Here is a 23,945-nt window from a genome sequence, read left to right as displayed (position 1 = left end):
CCTAGAAAAATGTCTAGAAAGAAGATTTTGAAAATGGTGATTTAGACGTTTTGGCAATCCAAATGTCTAAACGCCCCTTTATGCCATTTTTTGGGGGGTTCGTCTCTATGTTTAGAAAATGAGCTCCATAGTATACTGAAAAATGAACACTCAAATTTGTGCACAGATCAAAGATGCTCACGGTCCAGTAACTTTCAATAAATTGGTGTTAACAATCAAGTGTTGCAGTTAATTGACAATAATTGGAATTTGCGCATAGAACTTCCAGTGTGCTATTTTATAACACCAGATGATCAAATCCACTAGTGCACAACTCACCAGGATACATTTTTTAAAAACCCTTTGTGTGTTGTTAAAGAATCAAATGGTACAATTTGAGACCTAATGTGTGTTCAACAACTACTGAAGGTGCCAAAAAATTATAAACACAACAACTTAACTCAATGATACTGGATTTATTAATAGAGGAAAAATACCTCAAAGCAATCTGGTGTCAGTTACTCACACTAGACACCTCTTTTAAGGTTCAAGGGTGTCATCATAGGTCAAAAAACCTCTTATAATTGATACAGAGGTTTTGTTTTGTTTTTAACCTATGATGACACCCTTGGATCCTAAAAAAGGTATCTAGTGTGAATAACTGACACCAGGTTGTTTTGAGGTCTTTTTCCTCTGTTAATAAATCCAATATCATTGAGTTGATTGGTGTGTTTATAATTTTTTGGCACCTTTGGTAGTTATTAAAGAATTCAGTCATTCCAGTGCCCAAATGCTAAGAATTGGGTGCCAGCATTTGCCACTAGCACTAACGCTGGGTTTTACCAAACCGTGGAAGAGCTTCTTACTTCGAGCTGGCGAGGAAAATGCTCCAATGCTTATAGGAATTGAATGAGCATTAGAGCATTTAACTTGCTGGCCCGCAGTAAGAAACTCTTCTGCGGTATAGTAAAAGGAGCCCTAAATAACACACCACTATTATCACAAAAGATCCCACCCAATCCTGCAAAAAAAATTTGGGGAGGGAGAAGAAGACCTCAGTTCAGCTTCATGGGTCATAATAAACTCCCCCTAGTTTGAGTTCAGCAACATTCTTATTTACTCAGTTTCAATAATGATTATCATAAACCAACATGAAGTTCTCTCTTGCAGGCTGTACCATGGACTTTTGTCAATATCTTGAGTTGCATACAGTTCAAATAATTACAAAAAAACATACACCAAATCCCATAATGAAACGTGTATATGCAGTATACTTAGCTATGATCCAAACTTCACGATGCCCATGACAACTCACACTTCTTCCAAACACTGAATCCATGGCATCAAATCCAATTCCACAGCATCCAGTCCAACAGAGATTCCCTGTTTTGCCTCCCAGCCAGGGCAGGATTAATTCGTCAAGGGCCCCTAGGCACACAAGTACACTGGGCTCCCTGCTCCGCCCCACCCCACCATGCGCCCAGGTGGAAACAGGAAACTGCGTCAGAGGGAAGCTTTGGGCAAGCAGCACCGCTTGCACAATTACAGTTCCTGTTGCCTTTCTTACCCGCGTTGTTTGCTTGTCTTACTTTCCGTCAATGGGGGGAGGCTGTGTTGCCGTTTGGGGTGGGGCCCGCATTGCTGATCGGGGGGCCCGCATTGCTGATTGATGCTGGAGGGGCCCATCGCCGTTTGGAAAAAACAATGTTGATGCCCTCCTTCATCGGGCCCCCCTGACCATTTTGGGCCCTAGGCACATGCCTACTTGGCCTATTGGTTAATCCTGCCCTGCTCCCAGCTGCATCAGGGATCTGCTCCATGCACCTAAAGTTTCCTGAAACAAAATGGCGCTCAAGCCAGCATTTACACCAGGTTTCAGCTGGACATAAATACCGATGCCCAACTTTGGGTGTGGGAATCAGCCCTAAGCGCTATTCTATAAACAGCACTCAGCTCGGAATGTTGTTTATTGAATAATGCTCCACACTGATTTTTTTAGCATCTTTTATAGCCTTTTACCCTTTAGTGGCAATATTCAGCTGCTATCCATACAGCTGTTGTTTAACTTAGGACTGCTTTTTTGGAGGCCTATATTAAACTGCTTAGTTATATAGATTGTAATTAAATATCACTGTTATATGTGCATCATTCCATCCTTGTTATGCCCTAAGTCAATCTAGTTTGTAGAAAATGAATCTTTGTCCCAACTTAGAGCTCTTAATTTAAACTGCCACAATTTATCGCTCTAAGTATAATTCTTTTATTACAACTCTTCAATTCTTATTTTTTATGTTATATATCATCTTATCTTAACTCCAACAAAAGACCTCAGAAACACCATTCCTCTGTCCCATGTATTAGGTTTTTTTTTTTTTTTTTTACCGGGGAGACTTATGTGTTAAATCCTCATAGGTCAAAGTTGAAAATTCAATAGATAAATTTTAACTATTCTCAACCCAATGAAAGTTTTTGTTTAAACTTTTATGTTTTTATTTCTTCAATATTATTTATTTCTTGTTACTTATCTTGTAGTACTCTTCCCCCTCCATATTCGCAAATTCTATATCTACGGATTCGCTTATTCGTGGTTTTAAATCAAAAAATGCATTTTCATTTTTCAGGCTATTTTAAGCCATGTAAGCCCCCCCTTAAGACTTACCTGGTGGTCTAGCAGGTTTTCAGGGCAGGAGCGATCTTCCCACACTCCTGCCCCATGCAGATTGCTCGAGAGAAATGGCTCGAGAGACTATGGGAGATCAAGGAAGCCATTTCCTGTGAGTGCCATTTCCTGTGAGCAATCTGCATGGGGCAGGAGCGTGGGAAGATTGCTCCTGCCCCGAAAACCCACTAGACCACCAGGTAAGGCTTAAGGGGGGCTTTCAGGGCTTAAAATAGCTGGGGTAAGTGGGGGTTAGAGGCAGAACTGGCCCAAATATTATTCGCGGGCCGGCTCTGCTCCTAACCCCTGTGAATACGGAGGGGGAAGTGTAATTAGTCTTTGCTATATTAGATAGACTAGGTGGCTAAACCCGACATGTTTCACTATGGCTTTGTCAAGGATCCGTCCATAACCACTGTCAACTGACTCTCATAAATGCAAAGAACATTTATGAGAGCCAGATGACAGCGGTTATGGACGGAAACATTCAAAATACTGAAGGGAATAGACTTAGCAGTTAAAGACAAATTGTTCACCCTCTCGAAGGTAGGGAGAACGAGAGGGCACTTTCTAAAGTTGAAAGGGGATAGATTCCGAACAAACATAAGGAAGTTCTTGTTCACCCAGAGAGTGGTAGAAAACTGGAAAGCTCTTCCGGAGTCTGTCATAGGGAAAAGCACCCTCCAGGGATTCAAGACAAAGTTGGACAAGTTCCTGCTAAACTAGAATGTATGCAGGTGAGGCTGGACTCATTTAGAGCACTGGTCTTTGACCTGGGGGCTGCCGCGGACTGCTGGGCACGATGGACCACTGGTCTGACCCAGCCATGGCAATTCTTATGTTCTTAAGAAATAAATAATATTGAAGAAATAAAAACAAAAGTATATACAAAAACTTTCATTGGGTTGAGAATAGTTAAAATGTATCTGTAGAACTTTCAACTTTGACCTATGAGGATTTAATTTTAACACATAAGTCTCCCAGGTGAAAAAAAACCTAATACATGGGACGGAGGAGTGGTGTTTCTAAGGGCCCTTTTACTAAGGTGTGCTAGCGTTTTTAGCATGTGTTGCCCCCCCCCCCCCGCGCTACGTAGAAAACTAATGCCAACTCAATGGATGCATTAGTGTCTAGCGAGTGTGGCACGCTATGTGTGCGCTATAACCGCTAGCGCACCTTAGTAAAAGGAGCCCTAAGTCAATCTAGTGTCATTGAAAATTTTTTATTTAAAATGTTTATTACCTGCTCTATCCACAGTTCTAGATGGGGTACAATAACAACACAGATAAAATCTATGATCAATAAATCATCTAAACATCTAAACAATAATAATAATGAAACAATTGAACAGGTAAATAGTCACTTCAGACATTCTGTAAATTATAACTGCAAAGTTCAGCCACATGCTCTCTGCTGCTAAATATGAATATAGATTTGAACATTTTTCCCATTGTAAATATATCTCAAATCTATGCGATGATACTATACCTGCGTGCAGTGTCACTATTTTTTCCCAGTAATGAATCTTTAGCATCATGAGTACATTGCTAGGTTCGTTTTGACTTGAGATTGGTGGTTATAAATGTGGAGGTAAAGTAAACGTACGATCTCAAACAAATAACATCTGTCCATGGGGATAATAAAGGAAAACCTTTTCTCTTTCTCTCTCCCATGCCATTATTTCTATCATAGTCCCGTTGGGACCTGACCTTCAATATTTGCCTTGCTCCCCTTATGCCATACAACACAAATACAGCTGTGGCTGATAGACCAGACTAGTTTGTAGCTTCCTTAATGAAATTCATAGAGCGGTGCTGTAATCGACTTTTTGTCCGGGAACCATAATAAGTATTTTAGTAGCATTATACCAGAGGGTGCTGGAAAGTTCTCAGCCCAACCAAAAAGAGAATGACGTGGCTATGGTTCAATCAATGATCTGAAACAATGTCAAAAAACATAGAATTTCATTACAGCAAACTGCACTTAATGAAATCACACACTTCAGCTACAGTGGCACTCAGAATTTAAGAAGTTGGTTGGCTGAGCTGAGAAGTTTTCAGCACCCCCTTGTATTTGTTTAAGAAATTTGGGGTTCTTTAATATTTATTCTGTTCTGCATAAAAACTGTATATGAACAATTTTTTCTTGATTTGTTATCTGCTTAGAACTGCGAGGTTATAGTGGGATAGAAATAAAGTTTTATGTTATGTTTATGTTACGAGTATGTTGCTTATTAGCCCTCAAATTCTGTATTCAGCGCCATAAGTTGTGCAAATCAGGGCACGCAGATGATTTTCACTGGCAGCTTAATTGTTTAACAAGACCAATCTGCGCCAATTCATAACAGATACTAATTTGCACTAATTAAAAGTTACTAAATGAGGCTACTATACTAATTAAAAGTTACTATTCTATACGAGGGGGCGCTGAAACGTTTTCAGCTTAACCAAGACGAGAATGACATGATCATGGTTCAATCAATGATCTGAAATAGAGAATAACAAGGTAGTTGTTACCCGTGGCTAGCCACGGGAAACCCACCGAAACAGGGAGAGAAAAATTAGTGGTAGCTGAGGGGACGGGGACAAGGCCATTTACTGCGTGGCTGCTTGAATTGTAGAATCTCCTCCTCTGACGCAACCGGAAACAGGAAGTTGGGTCAGAGGAGAAGATTCAATAGCTCAAGCAGCCATGCGCGTGGCTTATCAAAAGCGTGCGGCTGGGAGAAGAAGAATTAAAGTCAGACTCAGCACCTAAGGTGAGGTGGAAGGAGGAAGATGGTAGGACGCGGCGATCAGGCGGGATCCATGATCGTGCATGTTCCCTCACACTAGGAAGGAGGGAGTGGACAGTAGTCACGGGGACGGGACGGGCATAGTAGTCGCGGGGACGGGGCAGTGACGGTGATAAATTTTTTCCCCGTGTCATTCTCTAATCTAAAACAATGTCAAAACAGAGAATTTTGTTTCTGCATATTGGCACTTAACGAAATAAGAGAACACTCTTTTCAGCTACAGTGGCAAAATAACACTCAGAAATTTTTTTTTTTTGTTTAATTATTTTATTTCTATTATTCAACAGAATTTTACAAGAATACATCTTGTTACAATAAACACAGGAAAGAAAAACAATACAGAAGTATTACAGATTCATACTTATAAAAATAAATACATTTTCCTTTCTTAGACCACTATAATAGGGGGATGGTCAATCGAAACTTTTTTGAGAGAGAAATTTAAAGAGGAATTTAATTAAACGATTAGGCTTTATGTTCTAAACACCAGCTATTTAATTTCTATTTTCCCTCAGTCCTTGATGATTTTCTTTACATCCAAGAATTCCTTCAGATGATTAGGAGAGAAAAATGTATATTTAACTCCCAAATACCTAACTAAGCATTTGCAGGGATATGTTAACAAGAAAGTTGCTCCCAATTTTATAATATCTTGACGCATAGAAAGAAATTCTTTCCTCCGTTCTTGTGTAGTCTTTGCGACATCAGGATATATCCAAACTTTTTGCTCCCCAAATAGTTTCTATGAGTTTTTAAAGAATAATTTCATAATCATGTTCACGTCTTGCTCGAAAACAAATGATACTAAGAGCGTAGCTCTAGTAGTATCAGTAGTAATTCTTTGTTCAAGGAGAGCAGTCACATTAGCAAATTATATTTCATTATTTTTCCTTCTTATCTCTTTCTCAAGCTCTTTTTCTCCTTCTTCTCTTCTGGGTATCTTCTTATTTGGTAAATAGTAGATTTTATTTATAGGGGGAATACAATTTGACGAAATCTTTAAATTTTCAGTCAGGTATCTTTTCAATAAGTCAAAAGGCAATATACCCGGAATTTGAGCAAAATTTAAAATACGGAGGTTCAGGCGCCTATTGAAATTTTCAAATTGCTCCAATTTCTTGTTTATAAGGAAACTATCTTTAATTGAAGCCACCTTGAATTGTTGTAAATGCAATATATCCTCCTGCATCTGCTTAGTTTGAGCACTAGAATCCCTTTTTATTGTTTCCACAGTTTTAGTCAATGAGTCCAAGTTTTCCACTATTTTTGTTACCTCTTCAGATGATTTTTCCACTTTTGTCTCCATCCGCTGAAGTAAAGACCAGATGCTTTGAAGGGAAACCTCCATTGGAGAGGACAAATCCCCCTCTCTCTTGTTGGCTTCCATCAGCTGACTGGCTCCAGACGCTGTGCCCTCGTCGGGAGACCCCGCGCCTCCACTTCCGGGATCGGGTGTCTCTCGCCACATCGTTCCGGCAGTCGCTGGGCACGGAGGAGTGTGGGAAACTGGAGGAGACAATGATGTTTCTATGCTCGAAAGGGCAAGCGACTCCCTCTCTTTGCCGCCCAACGCCAGGCTCTCTACTCCGGATATTGCGGGTGCCGGAAAAGCCGAAAAGAAGCTGTCCATCGTTTGCTGTCGAGGGGTAGACGCCAGGGCTGGCGAGGAAGGTCCCCTGACCACCCCTTTTCTCTTCGAATGAGGCATGAAAAAAGAGGTAAAAAGTTCAGGCAAAAGCTAAACATGGAGAGATCTTAACGCGTCTCTCACAGCTCCTCACATCGCCGCCATCTTGACCCGCCCCCCATTCTCTCTCCCAGAAATTTTTATCCTAACTCAATATATAATAGGGTTCTAATACCAATATACATAATATACAGTTTATAGGTTAAATTTCTCCTAGCTGCAGTTCAAGATGTTTCAATACAAGTTGTATCCTAACGTGACATACTGTATATACTGAGGATCTAGTACCAATATACATTTCTTTTTGATCCATCGGTCACAGCGGGAGAGTTAGGTGAAGAGATGTTTTTATTGTTTTTCTAAAGCTGAGGAGTATAAATACTTGTAAGAAAAAACTTGTTCTGTAACTTGTGTAAATTGTAACCTCTTAATTGTATATTACGAATGCTAACCTGTAAGCTGTTCTGAGATCTTTGGGGAAAATGGAATAGAAAACAAAATAAATAAATAAATAAATTGAGGAAGTTGGTTGGTTGGGCTGCAAACTTTTCAGCACTCCCTAGTATCTCTGTGAAAACTGACAGAACAGAACATGATCTAGGGCAGTGTTCTTCAACCACCGGTCCGTGGACCAGTGCCGGTCCACAGAAATTTCCTGCCTGTCCACAGGGCCAACACGTGCATCAGGCCCAAAACAGTGTTCTTCAACCGCCGGTCCACGGTGCGATCGATGCGGTGTTATCTTCGAGCCAGCTCCCTCTTCCTAACTGATTCAGTGCACAAAGCCACGGGCAGCGGCTCCTACAGGCATCCTGCACCTGAACCAGAAGCCTTCTCTCTGACGTTGCAATATCAGAGGGAAGGCTTCCAGATGAGGCACGGGACGTGCAAGGTGCAATTAGTACTATTATGGGGGTGGGGTCTGGGGTGGAGATTGGGTAGAGATGGGCGGGGTCTGGCCCACGACTTAGCCCAGTGTTCTTCAACAGCCAGTCCATGGACCGGTGCCGGTCCACAGAATAATTCTTTTATTTCTGCTGGTCCATAGGTATAAAAAGGTTGAAAAACACTGATTTTACTAAGCTGCGTTAATATTTTTAGCACATGCAGCATTTTAGCGTGCACTAAACCCGTGCTATGCATTTAGAACTAACACCAGCTCAATGCTGGCATTAAGGTCTTGCGCGGGCAGCAATTTAACATGCGCTACTCCGCGCGTTAAAGCCCTAACGCGACTTAGTAAAAGGAGCCCTAAGAGTCGCTTTCACTAAGTTGTGGTATGCATTAATGTGTGTTTACTACAGGCTACTGTAGGGTGTGCTCAGGCATCACACAGTAATTTTAGCACGAGGGGCATGTTTGGAGGTAGAGAGTAGGCGTGGTTATGCAAATCGGTTAGCGTGTAGGCATTACCATGCACTTAAGGGCAAATTCTATAAGACGCGCCCAAAAACTAGGCGCTGAATTAGGCACTGTTCAGTGCGATTCAAGTAAAATTGGGTGCTGTTTAGTGAATCGTGTTGAGCGGCACCTATTTTGGAGGCACCCAATAAATAGGCCAGCTCTAGGCACAGCTAAAATTAGGCACCTATATGAGCGCTTGAGCACGCTTAAGAGCAGCGATTCTGCAACAAGACGCCTAACACATACCACACCCACATCTAACGTGCATAGCGCCTATTTTTTTTGAAGGCTGCCTAAATTTTTAGAGGCGCCTTATTGCAGAATCACTCTTTCTTGATAGGTGCCTAAGTGTCAATTATTGCTGATTAAAAAGATTAATTGAGCTTATTAATCAATTTAGATAGGTGCCTACCTAGCCTCCGAAAAAGGTGCCTAACATTCGGCACTGGTTACAGAATTTGGGCCTAAATGATTAGTGCAGGATTAGCGTGTGAGCCCTTATCACTTAAAAATTAGGTGGTCAGTAAGAGCTCACATGGTAATGGCCATGTGCTAATGGGAAAATTTAGCACATAGCCATTATTGCAGAAATAGGAAAATTAGCCATTTACTGGCAGTGCTAAAAATGTCCTTAGCTATACCAGTTCAGGGCAAGACAATTGTTAACTGAAAAGAGCATTTCTCTTTTTGTACTCATTGTATATTAGAATCAATAAAATCTTTGAACTAAAAAGAAAAAAAAAAAAAAAATTGTCCTTAGCTCGCAGGAAAGACCTGTGCTGGGGATAGTGCAGGCAGCTCTTTACAGCTGTGTAGTAAAAGGTCCCCTATATTTATTACATCTTTCTGTGTCATTGCCTATCTGAATGATATCAGAGATCATAGCTCTCGAATTACTTAAAACATGTATAAAGATAAAACAATAAATTATTTGTGAATTGCTCAGACCCTGCACCCCGTGATTTAGTGATAACACCAAACTGAGGTTGATTAGGGGACCATCATAGCATTCACCGTCCCCTATTGCCATCCGATTCCAGACCCAATAAAGCTTACCAAACAAAACCAAAACAAAACAAAAAATCAAAACTCATCAAAAAAATTATTTAAAGAGATATAATGAATAACTTATCTGGAAAAGGATGATTAATATCTGATGTTAAACCTCAGAAGAGTGAAAGTGACGTGTGGCATAGAATTTCATTCAAGCATATTGCGCCAATCTGTTATCCCCATCCCCCTGACTCGAGTTTCAAGTCTTCGTCAGGGAGGAACACTGGAAATGGCTCTTCATAACGGAAAGGCACCAGAGACAGGGCTAACTGAAATGGGGGCCTAAACAGCTGCCTTTTAACAACCGCACCTATCTGAAACCATGCACAAAGTGTCACTTGTGTAGAATGCAGGGTATAGTATGAGAGGTAATGGTGTTTTGTCCACTGGGAAACAGAGGATGTAACATGATCAGATCTGGGCTAATATTTGGAGTGAAGTCACTAAGGAAATCTACTGTAGCAGCATTTAATTTTTAAACGGGTAACTACGAGAAAATGAGAAAAATGCATAAAAAGAAGCTAAAGTGATTGGCTACAAAGGTTAGAACTTCAAATCAGGCATGGATGTTGTTTAAAAATTATATAAATCAACTAGTGAATATTTTGTTCTTTTCCTTTCATGCCAAGGGTGTGACATATATTTATAACAATGTAGGAGCTCCTATTTCCCTCAAAAGAAGACCACAATTAAAAGCTAAGTATCCTTGAAATATGCTAGAAGGGTTGTTAAAAATTTAAAAATAAAATTTGTGAGTAAAAATTGATAATGGCTCCAGTGAGGAGGTAGTACATAAAGCCTAGGGCTGTGAAAACTTTTGAGCTTCTGAGGAGCTTGGGATTATACATTAGAGGTGAGGAGTTTGAGGTATATATTGAGCTTGATATATATCTTGGTGAGAGATCATTATAGCATACATATACACCTATGTCCTTTTCTTTCTTTTTAAAAATCTAATATGTATTACATTTTCCAGAGAAAATGCTATAGTCCAAAACACAGGAAATTGGAAATAATGACATTCAGTATAAAATAAAGGAAAAATCCATCAATTTAATATGGTATTCAATTATTTTCTCCAAACAAGCCAATATATTTGAGAAAAAGAGGGGATCATATGAAAAAAATAACAACTAGTACCAATACAGGAAATTAAAACTAACACTATCCTGAAAAATCAAAAATGCCCAACAAGGGTCAGCCATTTCCTCCCACTAAATCTTTAAACAATATGACTGTCGTTGACAGCCTCTTCCTGAGATTGGATCAAAGACTTTAATTAACCAGGACCAAAAAATATATGTTCTCTCCCATGATGCTTAATCAAGCACTTCCTTGAGAAATGAAATTAAAAAGTCATTCCCAGATCTAGCTCTGAATCCTGTGAGACAATTCAGGAAAAATAAACATTTTATGACCGTGTTCTTTTAAAAAATACTAGCTGATGCCCCGGCGTTGCACGGGTATTTAATTATAGCAATAGCACAGTAAATGGATTGAAATAAAGATACTTTATAGTGGTGAATGAAATTATTTTTTTACAGCTTTATAAAAAGTACAATAATCAAATTATAATGTGAAATATTTGACAAAATGAATACAATACAACTAACACAAAACTTGATTATAAACAACAATTTTAGTTTCACCTCCAGGAGCAAGAACATATAAATTCTTGGGTGGACCCACCCTTGATCAAGCAACATAGAGTTGTCCATGGGAAAAACAGGGGGATCTTAAATCCATTCCACAGTATGTAATAGTCTGTCCCTGTGATTTGTTGATTGTGATAGAGAATGCAAGTCTCACTGGAATTTGCAATCTCTTAAACTGAAAAGGAAGATCTGTTGGAATAAGTGGCATCCAAAAGTTTCAGTATTGATTTAAACAACTCAATATGTGGAAACTCAGGTTGAAAAGAAACTCCATGCAGTTTGTTGCCGGTTCAGAATGGAACCTGTGTTCCTAGTTCAGGATATGTGAGTACTCATGTTATGTAATAACATTATGAACTGGGGTGCATGAAGGAAACAGTTACAAACACAGTTAGAACATACAAACTCTATATGTATGGTGTTCGTGGTAGAATAGAAACGATGTCCCTAGTGGTTATAGTGTCATAGAAAGTGTTTTATAGTTGGAATTACTGTGAGAATGGCAGCTTTTTACATTTTTTCCATTGACATGATTGGGTGAAATCTGATTTTCTGTTTGTAGCTCCGCCCACGTGTGCAGGTGGGCAGCGAGACCCCCAGAACATATCACCCCAGGTAGTGAGGGATCTGCATACCAAGTTTTGTTCAAATCGGTCAAGCCGGTTTTGAATTACAGTGAGAATGGCAGGTTTTTTACATTTTTTCCATTGACATGAATGGGTGAAATAAGATTTTCTGTTTGTAGCTCCGCCCACGTGTGCAGGTGGGCTGCGAGACCCCCATAACATATCACACCAGGTAGTGAGGGATCTGCATACCAAGTTACGTTCAAATCGGGCAAGTCGTTTTTGAATTACTGTGAGAATGGCAACTTTTTACATTTTTTCCATTGACATGAATGGGTGAAATCCGATTTTATGTTTGTAGCTCCGCCCACGTGAGCAGGTGGGCTGCGAGACCCCCAGAACATATCATCCCAGGTAGTGAGGGATCTGCATACCAAGTTTCGTTCAAATCGGTCAAGCCGTTTTTGCGTGATCGCGGCACATACACACACACATACATACACACATACATACCTCCGATTTTATATATATAGATGAGTAAAACCAAATGACAGTCCTAAAGATTTTGAAAAATTGCCATTGATGCACCGTTATTAACCTTCCCTTTTACAAAGCCGTGCAGCAATGGCCACAAAGCCTTTTAAATCCTTGTGGGCTGCAGGGCACTTACCGCAGCAGCCTGCGCTAAACGGCTTTGTAAAAGAGACCCTAAATTTCCTGTAGTAAGGTCTCTAAGATCTCCCAATCTAAAGAACCAGAACCAGGGACATAAAGGGCCAGATTCTATAAATGGCACTTAAGAGCGTCTACATTGTAGATGCTGCTCGGTGCAGTTGTCATTCAACTGCTAGGCGCCACATAAAACCCCACCTATCAATGCCTAGGTATGCATAGGCATTGCTAGGCATCCTAGAGGTAGGTGCTGGTATGTTAGGCTAGGTTATACTTGGCCTAATTTACCAGTTCCTAACTCAGATGCCTAGTGATGCCTAAGTCGACCATCCCATCCATGCCTACTTTTCAGGTAGGTGTCATTAGGCATCGGAGTGTGTCTCCACATAGGCATCGCTAGGCATCCCTTACAGTATTGTGCCAAACTCTTAACTGGTTATTTTAATTTTTATTTGATTGACTGAAAACTGGCATGGTCAATTACCACACCAATTAAGTCAATTAGAAAAAAAGTGGAGTGTGAATTCTAGTTAGGTGTTGTTAAATGATCTCGATTAGGGTACCTAGCAGCACCTAACGTAGGCACCCTATATAGAATCTGGCCCAAACCCTCTAATTCTATAGAATATGCCACAAGATAGGTACCAAGGTGCCTAATGCTTTGCACTCAAATGGAAGTTAAACACCTATGGGGTAAACGTCAGTTACATACATGGAGGGCCACTAAAATACTAACCCGCCCTAGAGCCCGCCCAAAACAAGCCTCTAACATGCCCCTTTCTGAATAGGGCATTTTAGAAACGAATGTCCCGTAAAACGTTTAAGTTCATTCTTTTGATTATCGGCAGTGCCATTTTTTGGATTTTTATGTATTATGAGTCTGCTCCTGTTAACTGCACTTAGGTGATCCTATAAAGTAGAGTCTGATAGCCTGATTTTGTATAGTGAGACCAAATCTGTGTGCACTACCAATTCACATGTGCAAGTTAATTGTTTAACAAGTTAATCAGTGCCAATAATTGGCAATTAACATAATAATTAGAAGTTACATGCACAAAATCACATAACATGGTGCACTATATTGTAATGTGCAGATCTCAATAGGGGGCATGGCCAGGCCCCCTATTGAGATCTGCACATTACAATATAGTGCACCATGTTATGTGATTTTGTGCATGTAACTTCTAATTATTATGTTAATTGCCAATTATTGGCACTGATTAACTTGTTAAACAATTAACTTGCACATGTGAATTGGTAGTGCACACAGATTTGGTCTCACTATACAAAATCAGGCTATCAGACTCTACTTTATAGGATCATCTAAGTGCAGTTAACAGGAGCAGTCTCATAATACATAAAAATCCAATAGGGGGATAGTGACTAAGGGCTGCTTTTACAAAAGCGCGCTAGTGGTTTTAGCGCACGCTAAGCACGATCTAAAATGCCGGGCACTAGCCGCTACCGCCTCCTCTTGAGCAGGCGGCAGTTTTTCAGGTAGCACACGCTATAGCGCGCACTAATCCAGTGCGTGCGCTAAAAACGCTAGCACACCTTTGTAAAAGGAGCCCTAAATGTTGGTGCACAAATGCCAACCTACACTCTATTCTGTAATAGAATATGGGCACCCAGATGCTGTTATAGAATACTGAGGTAGTGCACAGATTTTTAGTGCATTTTAGGACCTTTTATTGAACTGTCCTTCAAAAGCTTTGGATATTACAGTGAAAGACCCAGAATCCAAATGCACTTGAAATAAATATAATTTTAACATTGGCATTGATGTTACTACCTAAGCTGCTTTTACCAAAGGATCTTAAGGTGGCCAAACAGGTTAAGAACATAAAAATTGCTGCTTCTGGGTCAGACCCGTGATCCATCATCAAAGACCAGCGCCCTAACTGAGACTAGCCTTACCTGCGTATGTTCTGGTTCAGCAGGAACTTGTCTAACTTTGTCTTGAATCCTTGTAGGGTGTTTTCCCCTATGACAGACTCCGGAAGTACGTTCCAATTTTCTACCACTCTCTGAGTGAAGAAGAACTTCCTTATGTTCATACGGAATCTATCCCCTTTCAATTTTAGAGCGTGCTCTCTCATTCTCCCTACCTTGGAGAGGGTGAACAACCTGCCCTTATCTACTAAGTCTATCCCCTATAGTACCTTGAATGTTTCGATCATATCCCCTCTCAATCTCCTCTGTTCGAGGCAGAAGAGGCCCAGTTTCTCTAATCTTTCGCTTTACGGAAACTCCTCCAGCCCCTTAGCCATCTTTTGTGATGCCAAAAGCTAGAAAGATGCTAGAAAGGGAGAGGAATGGCCAGTAGGAAAAGGAGGTATTGATGCCCCTGTATAAGTCTGGTGAGGCCTCATTTAGAATATGGTGTACAACTCTGGAGACCCACCTCCAAAAAGATATAAATAGGATGGAGTCCGTCCAGAGGAAAGCTACTAAAATGGTGCGTGGTCTTCATCGTAAGGAGTATGAGGAGAGACCTATAAATCTCAATATGTATACTTTGGAGGAAAGGCAGGGGAGGGGAGATATGATAAAGATGTTTAAATGCCTACGTGGCATAAATGCACGAGCTGAATCCCTTTCAATTGAAAGGAAACTCCAGAGTGGCATGGGATTAAGTTATGAGGTGATAGGCTTAGGACTAATTTTTTTTTTTAAATAATTTTTTTTACAGAAAGGTTGGTAGATGCGTGGCATAGTCTCCCAGTAGAGGTGATGGAGGCAAAGACTGTGTCTGAATTCAAGAAAGTGTGGGACAGGCATGTGGGATCTCTTAGGGAGAGGAGGGGATAGTGAATGCTGTGGATAGGCAAACTGGTTGACCATTTGGCCTTTATCTGTCAATATGTTTTAATGTTTCTATAACCATAAAGCTCTATGACCTCACAATGCTTTGGGCATGTTTTTGGCTCTGCTCATTTCAAAACATTTACCTGCGCTTAATGCACTATTCCAATGACAGAGAAATCATCCTTCGGGACTCTTAACAAAGATATTGATTTCGAAAAACTGTCAGTGTTGAGTCTTTGAGTCTTCACAGTGCTACTACCAATACAGAGTGCTTTGAACTGTATACCCGTGGCTGAATTATTGGCATCTTATCCTCACGACTCCTCTGTTGTGTACACCTATGAAACACCTCAAGGATTTTAGTAAATAAGGAGCATACATTAACTTTATGAAGAAACTAAATATCTGCTGGCACATAAATTCTCAAATATTAAATTTTACCATCTTACAGAATAATACATTTCAGAAATAAATCATAACATATGTATACTTACAGTAAGAAATTATTAACAATAACACATCAATATCTTAACCACCCATCCCTCCCTTACCCAAACCCCCACCCTCCCACTCTTACCCAATCCCCACCCTACCTCCCTTCCATTTGTCTGGCAGGCCATTCATACTGTTTAATAAAACCCTCTAAATGGCTCCATACATCCTTAAATGAGGCCATATTTCCAGACCTTTCAGCTAAGTTAGCTTCATATCTATAAAAATGAAAATTCAAAAGACTTTGCTTAAAACTTTTTATTTTCATGAAGTTTTGGGGGAAGAATCTGTTTTATCAGAAATAATTCATATATTAATAGAAATAGGCAATTTAGTAAGAACCCTGTGTTATTGGATTGATAAAAGAGATTTGGTATTTGTTTGCTAGAATAAATGTTATATACTTTGTTTGAATGAGTATTGATCTATCCCAGGGGTAGGCAATTCCGGTCCTTGAGAGCCAGAGCCAGGTCAGGTTTTCAGGATATCCACAATAAATATGCATGTGATAGATTTGCATCTCAAGGAGGCAGTGCATACAAATCCATCTCATACATATTCATTGTGGATATCCTGAAAACCTGACCTGGCTCTGGCTCTCGAGGACCAGAATTGCCTACCCCTGATCTATCCTAACATAATAATTTGAGCTAATGTAAAATCCAATGTAGCTATTTTCTCCATACACATTTATTCTCCTTGTAAAATGCCCCGCACAAACCATGCCTCTCCAAAATATCCACATGGTGTTGATATCTGCATGCAGCTTTCTAAAGATATTACTTAAATGTGCAAGCCATGTACACATGTAAATGTTTCTATTTACATATGGATATATTTCTAAAACAAAGGCCATAGTCAAGTTTTTTTTTTTTTTCAAAATGAAAATAGAGTTATCCAGCTGGAGGGTCTCCATTACTAAGCACTTTTCCCACACACAGGGATGGTAATTTTGAAAACTAGTGACATTGATGCCAAGTCAGACATTACTTTTTACCTGGGGGCTTTGTACTAGTTTTCAAAGGAAAAGTATATGCATACATTTCCTTTGAAAGTTGTCCTGCAAAAAGTACCCACAGATGTCAACTCATTTTTTTTTCTTTTGGAAATCATTTGAGAAAGTTTGAAAATGCAATCTGTGAGGTCTTGTTATCCCAGGACAAGCAGGCATGATATTCTCACACATGGGTGACGTCATCTACGGAGCCCCAGCGCGGACAGCTTTTCAAGCAAACTTGATTGAAGTTTCAAGTTTGCACACTGCACCACGCATGTGCTAGCCTTCTTGCCCACTAGAGGGCGCATCCCCACCTCGTGGTCCTCAGTTCTAATTCATCCGCGGAGCCAGAAGCCCTGTGGATTTTTTAGTGCTCTTTTGCCTTCTGTCGCCGCGGCTGTGTAGGTTTTTTCGACGCGGTCGCTGCGTTTTTTCTCTTCTTTAATTTGCTTCTCTTTGATTTTCAAAAAAAAAAAAAAAAAAAAAAAAAAACGTGTTATATTTTTTGCGCTCCGGGGGCTCCCGGTAGCCACGGCCGAGGAACCTCGTTCGTTCCCGGCCCCTTTTTGGGCCTATGTCCCGGCCCGTTACGGGATTCAAAAAGTGCGGCACTTGTGACCGGCTGTTGTCGATCACAGATCCCCACAGGCGTTGTCTGCGGTCCTTGGGGCCCCATCACCCGACCGACTCCTGTTTGAAGTGTGGGACCTTTCAAAAAAGGGCTCTCACGCGTCGCATTGCCCGCATGGCGGAACTTTTTTCTCCCGACGTCCCGACGGGGATGGCCTCGAGCTCGGCCTCGGCTTCGGCCCCGGCCTCGACCTCGGCCTCGACCTCGACATCGGGCCCTCCTGCCTCGCCTCGACCCTCGGTGCCCTCGAAGTAGGTTGCCTCGTCCAGCAAGGCCTCGGGTAAGTCTCCACTTCCCTCCTCAGCTCCTGGATCCAAGAAGCCACCCTCGGGCGCCTCATCGGCGGTTGGGTCTGCCTCCGCCCAGCCCAGGGTGTCTAAATCGATAGCCCCGAGGGAATACTCGAGACCGAGGTCGCCCTCTGTGGAGCATCGACAGGTGCTGCCCCAGGGTATGTCCATCCCTGTGTTTCAGGACTTGCTCCGGGCTTTGATCGCCTCGGAGCTGTCCGGGGCCATTGAGCACCTGCAGCAGGCTTCGGCCTCGACTGCCTCGGCCTCGACTGCCCCGCAGTTGGCGACCTCGGCCTCGGGTACCGGGGCTTCGGCCGCCGAGGCACCTGCCGCCTCGACCTCGGCTTTGGCCTCGGACCGGGCCTCGATGGGACAGCCTGAGCGTAGCGTCAGGCCCAAGGACAAGCTGCGCCGAGTGCGGCGGATCTCCTCTACCTCGTCCTCGAGGTCCTCGCGGGGCTCCTCGCCTTCGGGTAGACCTCGGGCGAGGCGCCGACCGAGGAGAGCCAAGCGGTCTCGGGTCTCGCCTCGCGGACGCGGGCGCTCATCGCCTCCCGAGGGCGAGTCCTTGCGAGTCGAGGAGCTCCGAATGGATAATCCAAAACTTTTTCGGTCCCCGTGCAGAGAGGGTTCCCGTGCCTCCTCGACGGGGCGGAAGGGACGGACCTCGATTCCCCGCACCCCGGGGGGTTCCCCCAGGGGCTCGTTCCAGCGGGCTGGGTCCCCGACCCCCTCGAGGTCACGGGACCGTGCCTCGTGGGGTTCGGGATCTGCCAGGGAGCCGAGGTACTCCCGCGAGGCTTCTCCCTTTGCCTCGGCGGGGAGATCTAGGACTCCTTCTCCTCCCGCCAGAACTTCGTCTTTTACGAAGTTCGTCCATGACATGGCGGGGGGCGTTAGGGGTGGACTTATCGGCGGGTTCCCACCATTCCAAGGAATATTTGGAGGAGCAGGACCTTCCCACTCCCCAGAGGGAATCTCCTCGCCTCCCGCTGAACAAGGTCTTACATCAGACCTTGCTGAAAAACTTGGAGGCTCCTCTTACAGTCACGGTCGTGCCCACCAAGATGGAGGCGAAATACCGGACCATTCCGCCTAAGGGGTTCGAGAAGGGGCAACTCTCGCACCAATCAATCCTGGTGGAGTTGGCCCTTAAGAGGTCACAACCCTCTCGGGTGTCTGCTGCGGTCCCCCCTGGGAGGGAAGGTAGGACCCTCGATAAGTTTGGCCGTCGCCTCTATGCTAATTCACTCATGGCGACGCGGGTCCTTAATTATGCCTTTTCATACTCGTCCTATTTAAGGTCTATGGTCAAGGACATGCCTGAATTCCAGGGGGTGATCCCGGCTTCGCACAAGGACAGGTTCGCCACCTTTATGTCGAACCTTTCACAGCTGCGCCTCTACCTCTTCCATGCGGTATTCGACGCCTTTGAGCTCGCCTCGAGGGTATCGGCCTGCGCGGTGGCGATGCGTCGCCTGGCGTGGCTGCGTACCCTCGAGATGGACTCCAACCTGCAGGAGCGATTGGCAAATTTGCCCTGCGTGGGGTCGGAGTTGTTCGACGACTCCTTAGAGGCGGCGACTAAGAGGCTGTCTGATCAGGAGCGTTCGCTTGCGTCCCTTGTCCGCCCCAAGCCTAGGGCCTCGCAACAAAGGCCTTTTCGGCAGCCTCCGAGGCGGTATCCTCAGAAGACGTCACCAGCCTTTTCTAGGCCTCCGCCCCGACGACCACCCCAGCAGGGTAGGGGAGGTCCCTCCAAGCCCGCTACGCAGGCTGCGTCCAAGCCCGCGCCGTCCTTTTGACGGGATGAGCGGTTGGGGGCGGGCCCTCACCGCAACTCTGCCACATTCCCTTCCCATCGGGGGTCGACTCTCGGCTTTTGCCCGAGCTTGGACGGAAGTTACGTCAGACGCATGGGTGCTCCGGACCATCTCAGAGGGCTATTCGCTCAACTTCTCCAGGCAGCCTCCGGACATGCCTCCCGGGGCTTGCCCGCCCAATCGGAGCCAGTTGGCCCTTCTCCAGGAGGAAGCCAGGTCCTTGTTGAGCCTCCGAGCAGTCGAACTGGTTCCTTGCGACCAGAGGGGTCGGGGGTTTTACTCCCGTTACTTTTTGGTCCCAAAAAAGACCGGGGACTTGCGCCCCATTTTGGACCTTCGGAAGCTCAACAAGTTCCTGGTCCGGGAGAAGTTCCGTATGTTATCGCTTCCGATTCTGTATCCCCTCCTGGAGGAGGGGGATTGGATGTGCTCCCTGGACTTGAAGGAAGCGTATACCCATGTTCCGGTGCATCCCGACTTTCGCAAATTCTTGAGATTTCAAGTGGGGGAGTGGCACCTTCAGTACCGGGTCCTCCCTTTCGGCCTGGCTTCATCCCCTCGGGTGTTCACGAAGTGCATGGTGGTGGCCGCGGCTGCCCTGCGCTCCCGGGGGTTGCAGGTCTTTCCCTATCTGGACGATTGGCTCATCAAAGCCCCGACCAGGGAGGGAGTTATTTCAGCGACCCAACAGACTATTTCACTTCTTCAGGGTCTAGGGTTCGAAGTGAACTTTCCCAAGTCTCAATTGTGCCCGACTCAGTCGCTGCAGTTTATAGGAGCCGTGCTGGACACGGTTCTCCTCCGAGCGTTCCTCCCAACTCCTCGGTTGGAGGCTCTGCTGCGCTTGGGTCGGCAGATCTCGCTGAGGCCTGTCGTGTCGGCTCAGCGCATGATGGTGCTTCTGGGTCACATGGCTTCGACGGTCCAGGTGACTCCGTTCGCCCGCTTGCATCTGAGGCTCCCTCAGTGGACGTTGGCCTCGCAGTGGCGCCAGGATCGCGACCCGGTGTCTCGCCTAATAACGGTGACTCCTTCTTTGAGACGCTCGCTCCGTTGGTGGACCAACTCTTCCAATCTTTCCGGGGGTTTGCTCTTTCGCGTTCCTCCGCATCGCACAGTCCTGACCACGGACTCTTCGGAGTATGCGTGGGGGGCACATGTCGACGGTCTTCGCACACAGGGCCTATGGTCGGCCGCGGACCGTCGGTGTCACATCAATGTGTTGGAGCTGCGTGCTATTTACCTGGCTGCTCGAGCTTTCGGGCATCTCCTGCGCAATCAAATAGTGCTCGTCAGGACGGACAACCAAGTGGCCATGTATTATGTAAACAAACAAGGGGGCACGGGCTCTTGGCCTCTGTGCCAGGAAGCCCTGCGCCTGTGGACTTGGGCAGTCTCTCAGAACATTTTCTTGCGTGCGGTTTACATTCAGGGAGAGATGAATTGTCTGGCAGACAAGCTCAGTCGTCTTCTCCAGCCGCACGAGTGGTCGCTGAACTCCCGGGTTCTACGCGAGGTCTTCGACCGTTGGGGGATTCCTCAGGTGGATCTGTTTGCCTCACCCGAGACTCACAAACTACCGCTCTACTGTTCTCGGATGTTTTCCCGGGAACGCCTCGAGGCCGATGCATTTCTTCTCGACTGGGAAGGGAGGTTCCTTTATGCGTTCCCTCCTTTTCCCCTGATCTTGAGAACGCTGGTGCATCTCAAATTAACCGGAGCCACTATGATTCTCATTGCGCCTCGTTGGCCCAGACAGCACTGGTTTTCCCTGCTGCTTCAACTCAGTGTCCGGGAACCTCTGCTTCTGCCTGTCTTTCCCTCTCTGCTGTCTCAGAGTCGGGGTTCGCTGTTGCATCCCAATCTTCAGTCTTTACATCTGACGGCTTGGTTCCTTTCCCCTTGACTTCGGTTCCTGTTTCTCAGTCAGTACGGGAAATTCTGGAGGCCTCGCGGAAGGTCTCGACTAGACTTTGTTATTCCCAGAAGTGGACCAGATTTTCATCCTGGTGCTTCTCGAACCACCTGGACCCGAGTTCGGTGCCCGTGTCTTCGGTGCTGGAATATCTGTTGCATCTGTCGAATTCTGGTCTGAAGACGACTTCCATTCGAGTACATCTTAGCGCTATCGCAGCATTCCATCACCATCTCGAGGGTCGTCCCCTCTCTTTACATCCTCTGGTTTCTCGTTTCATGAGGGGTCTTGTGAATGTCCATCCTCCTCTGAAACCTCCTCCTGTAGTGTGGGATCTTAATGTGGTCTTGGCTCAACTGATGAAGCCGCCTTTTGAGCCCATAGACAAATCTCTCCTTAAGTTTCTCACTTGGAAAGTGGTCTTTTTGATTGCGCTTACCTCCGCTCGTCGGATAAGCGAGCTGCAGGCTTTGGTTGCGGATCCCCCTTTCACGGTGTTCCATCATGACAAGGTGGTTCTCCGCACCCATCCTAAATTTTTGCCTAAGGTTGTGTCTGATTTCCACCTCAATCAGTCCATTGTTCTTCCGGTATTTTTCCCGAAGCCCCACTCTCATCCTGGTGAGGCGGCGCTTCACACGCTTGACTGTAAGAGGGCGTTGGCTTTTTATCTCCAACGTACTAAGTCTCATCGGAAGGTTCCTCAATTGTTTTTGTCCTTTGATCCTAATCGGGTGGGACATCCTGTTTCCAAGCGCACCTTGTCCAACTGGTTAGCTGCTTGTATTTCCTTTTGCTACGCTCAGGCTGGTCTCCCGCTCTCGGGTCGAGTCACGGGGCATAAGGTCCGAGCGATGGCAGCTTCGGTTGCTTTCCTCCGATCCACTCCTATGGAGGACATATGTAAAGCTGCCACTTGGTCTTCGGTTCATACGTTCACCTCCCACTACTGTCTGGACACTTGTCCAGAAGCGACGGCCGGTTTGGCCAGTCGGTGTTACGTAACCTGTTTTCATGAATTGCCATCCTCCCACCGGCCCTTTTTTGGTTGGCTTGGAGGTCACCCATGTGTGAGAATATCATGCCTGCTTGTCCTGGGATAAAGCACAGTTACTTACCGTAACAGGTGTTATCCAGGGACAGCAGGCATATATTCTCACAACCCGCCCACCTCCCCGGGGATGGCTTCTTTGCTTGCTATGGAACTGAGGACCACGAGGTGGGGATGCGCCCTCTAGTGGGCAAGAAGGCTAGCACATGCGTGGTGCAGTGTGCAAACTTGAAACTTCAATCAAGTTTGCTTGAAAAGCTGTCCGCGCTGGGGCTCCGTAGATGACGTCACCCATGTGTGAGAATATATGCCTGCTGTCCCTGGATAACACCTGTTACGGTAAGTAACTGTGCTTTATTAAGCTGTGTCATGACACTAGCACATATGAAAACCATATAACACATATTAATTGTGTGCAACATGCGTTATTTTACCATAACACATGAAAATCTGTCCCAACATGCCTTTCAGGTTCTCTCTGATGGAGCAGTGGGGGATGGGGGGAAGAGTCAGGAGAAATCCCTAGGTGCTCTTGCTCCTGTAGCTCCTGCACTGAAAATCACAGCCAAATGGATAGTTTGCAGCTTCTCCTCTTCCCCTCCCCTGGCTTCTTTTTATACAGATAGGGACAAATTTGTAAATGGCACCCATTAACCCCCTCGAATTAGCGCTCGCTAAACACTAACGCATCCATAGACTAACAATCACGTGTTAGCGTTTAGCGTGATCTAAATCGATTAGCGCATGCTAATCAGTTAGCGCACCTTAGTAAAAGATGGGGTAAGTGCTGTTAAGACTCAGTCTAAGCACCAGTTCTATAAAGGTCTTTTAGCGCTAACTAATCGTTAAAGAATAGTACTTAGGGCTCCTTTTACAAAGGTGAGTTAGGGCCTTAAAGTGCAGAATAGTGCGTGCTAAAATGCCGCGTGCGCTAGCCGCTACCGCCTCCTCTTGAGCAGGTGATAGTTTTTTGGGTAGTGCGCGCTATAGCGCGCGCTAATCTGGTGCGTGCATTAAAAATGCTAGCGCACCTCTGTAAAAGGAGCCCTTAGAGCAGGGGTGTCAAAGTCCCTCCTCGAGGGCCGCAATCCAGTCGGGTTTTCAGGATTTCCCCAATGAATATGCCTAAGAGCTATTAGTATACAGTGAAAGCAGTGCATGCAAATAGATTTCATGCATATTCATTGGAGAAATCCTGAAAACCCGACTGGATTGCGGCCCTTGAGGAGGGACTTTGACATCTCTGCCATAGAGGTAAGTTCTGGTGGTTCCACTGGCTGACATTTTCAATGTTTTTCTGGAGCTGGGGGTGGTCCCAGAGGGCTGAAGAAGGGTAGATGTGGTCTCTCCATGAAAGTGGAAGTAAGGAAGAAGTTTGGAATTACAGACCAGTAGATCTGACTTCTATGGGAATTAAATAAATGGAAAAGCTTTTTTTTTAAAAAAAAATTCATACTTTATTAATA

This window comes from Geotrypetes seraphini, chromosome 3 (assembly GCF_902459505.1).
Source record: "Geotrypetes seraphini chromosome 3, aGeoSer1.1, whole genome shotgun sequence".
NCBI lineage: Eukaryota > Metazoa > Chordata > Amphibia > Gymnophiona > Dermophiidae > Geotrypetes > Geotrypetes seraphini.
This window is presented reverse-complemented; position numbering follows the sequence as displayed.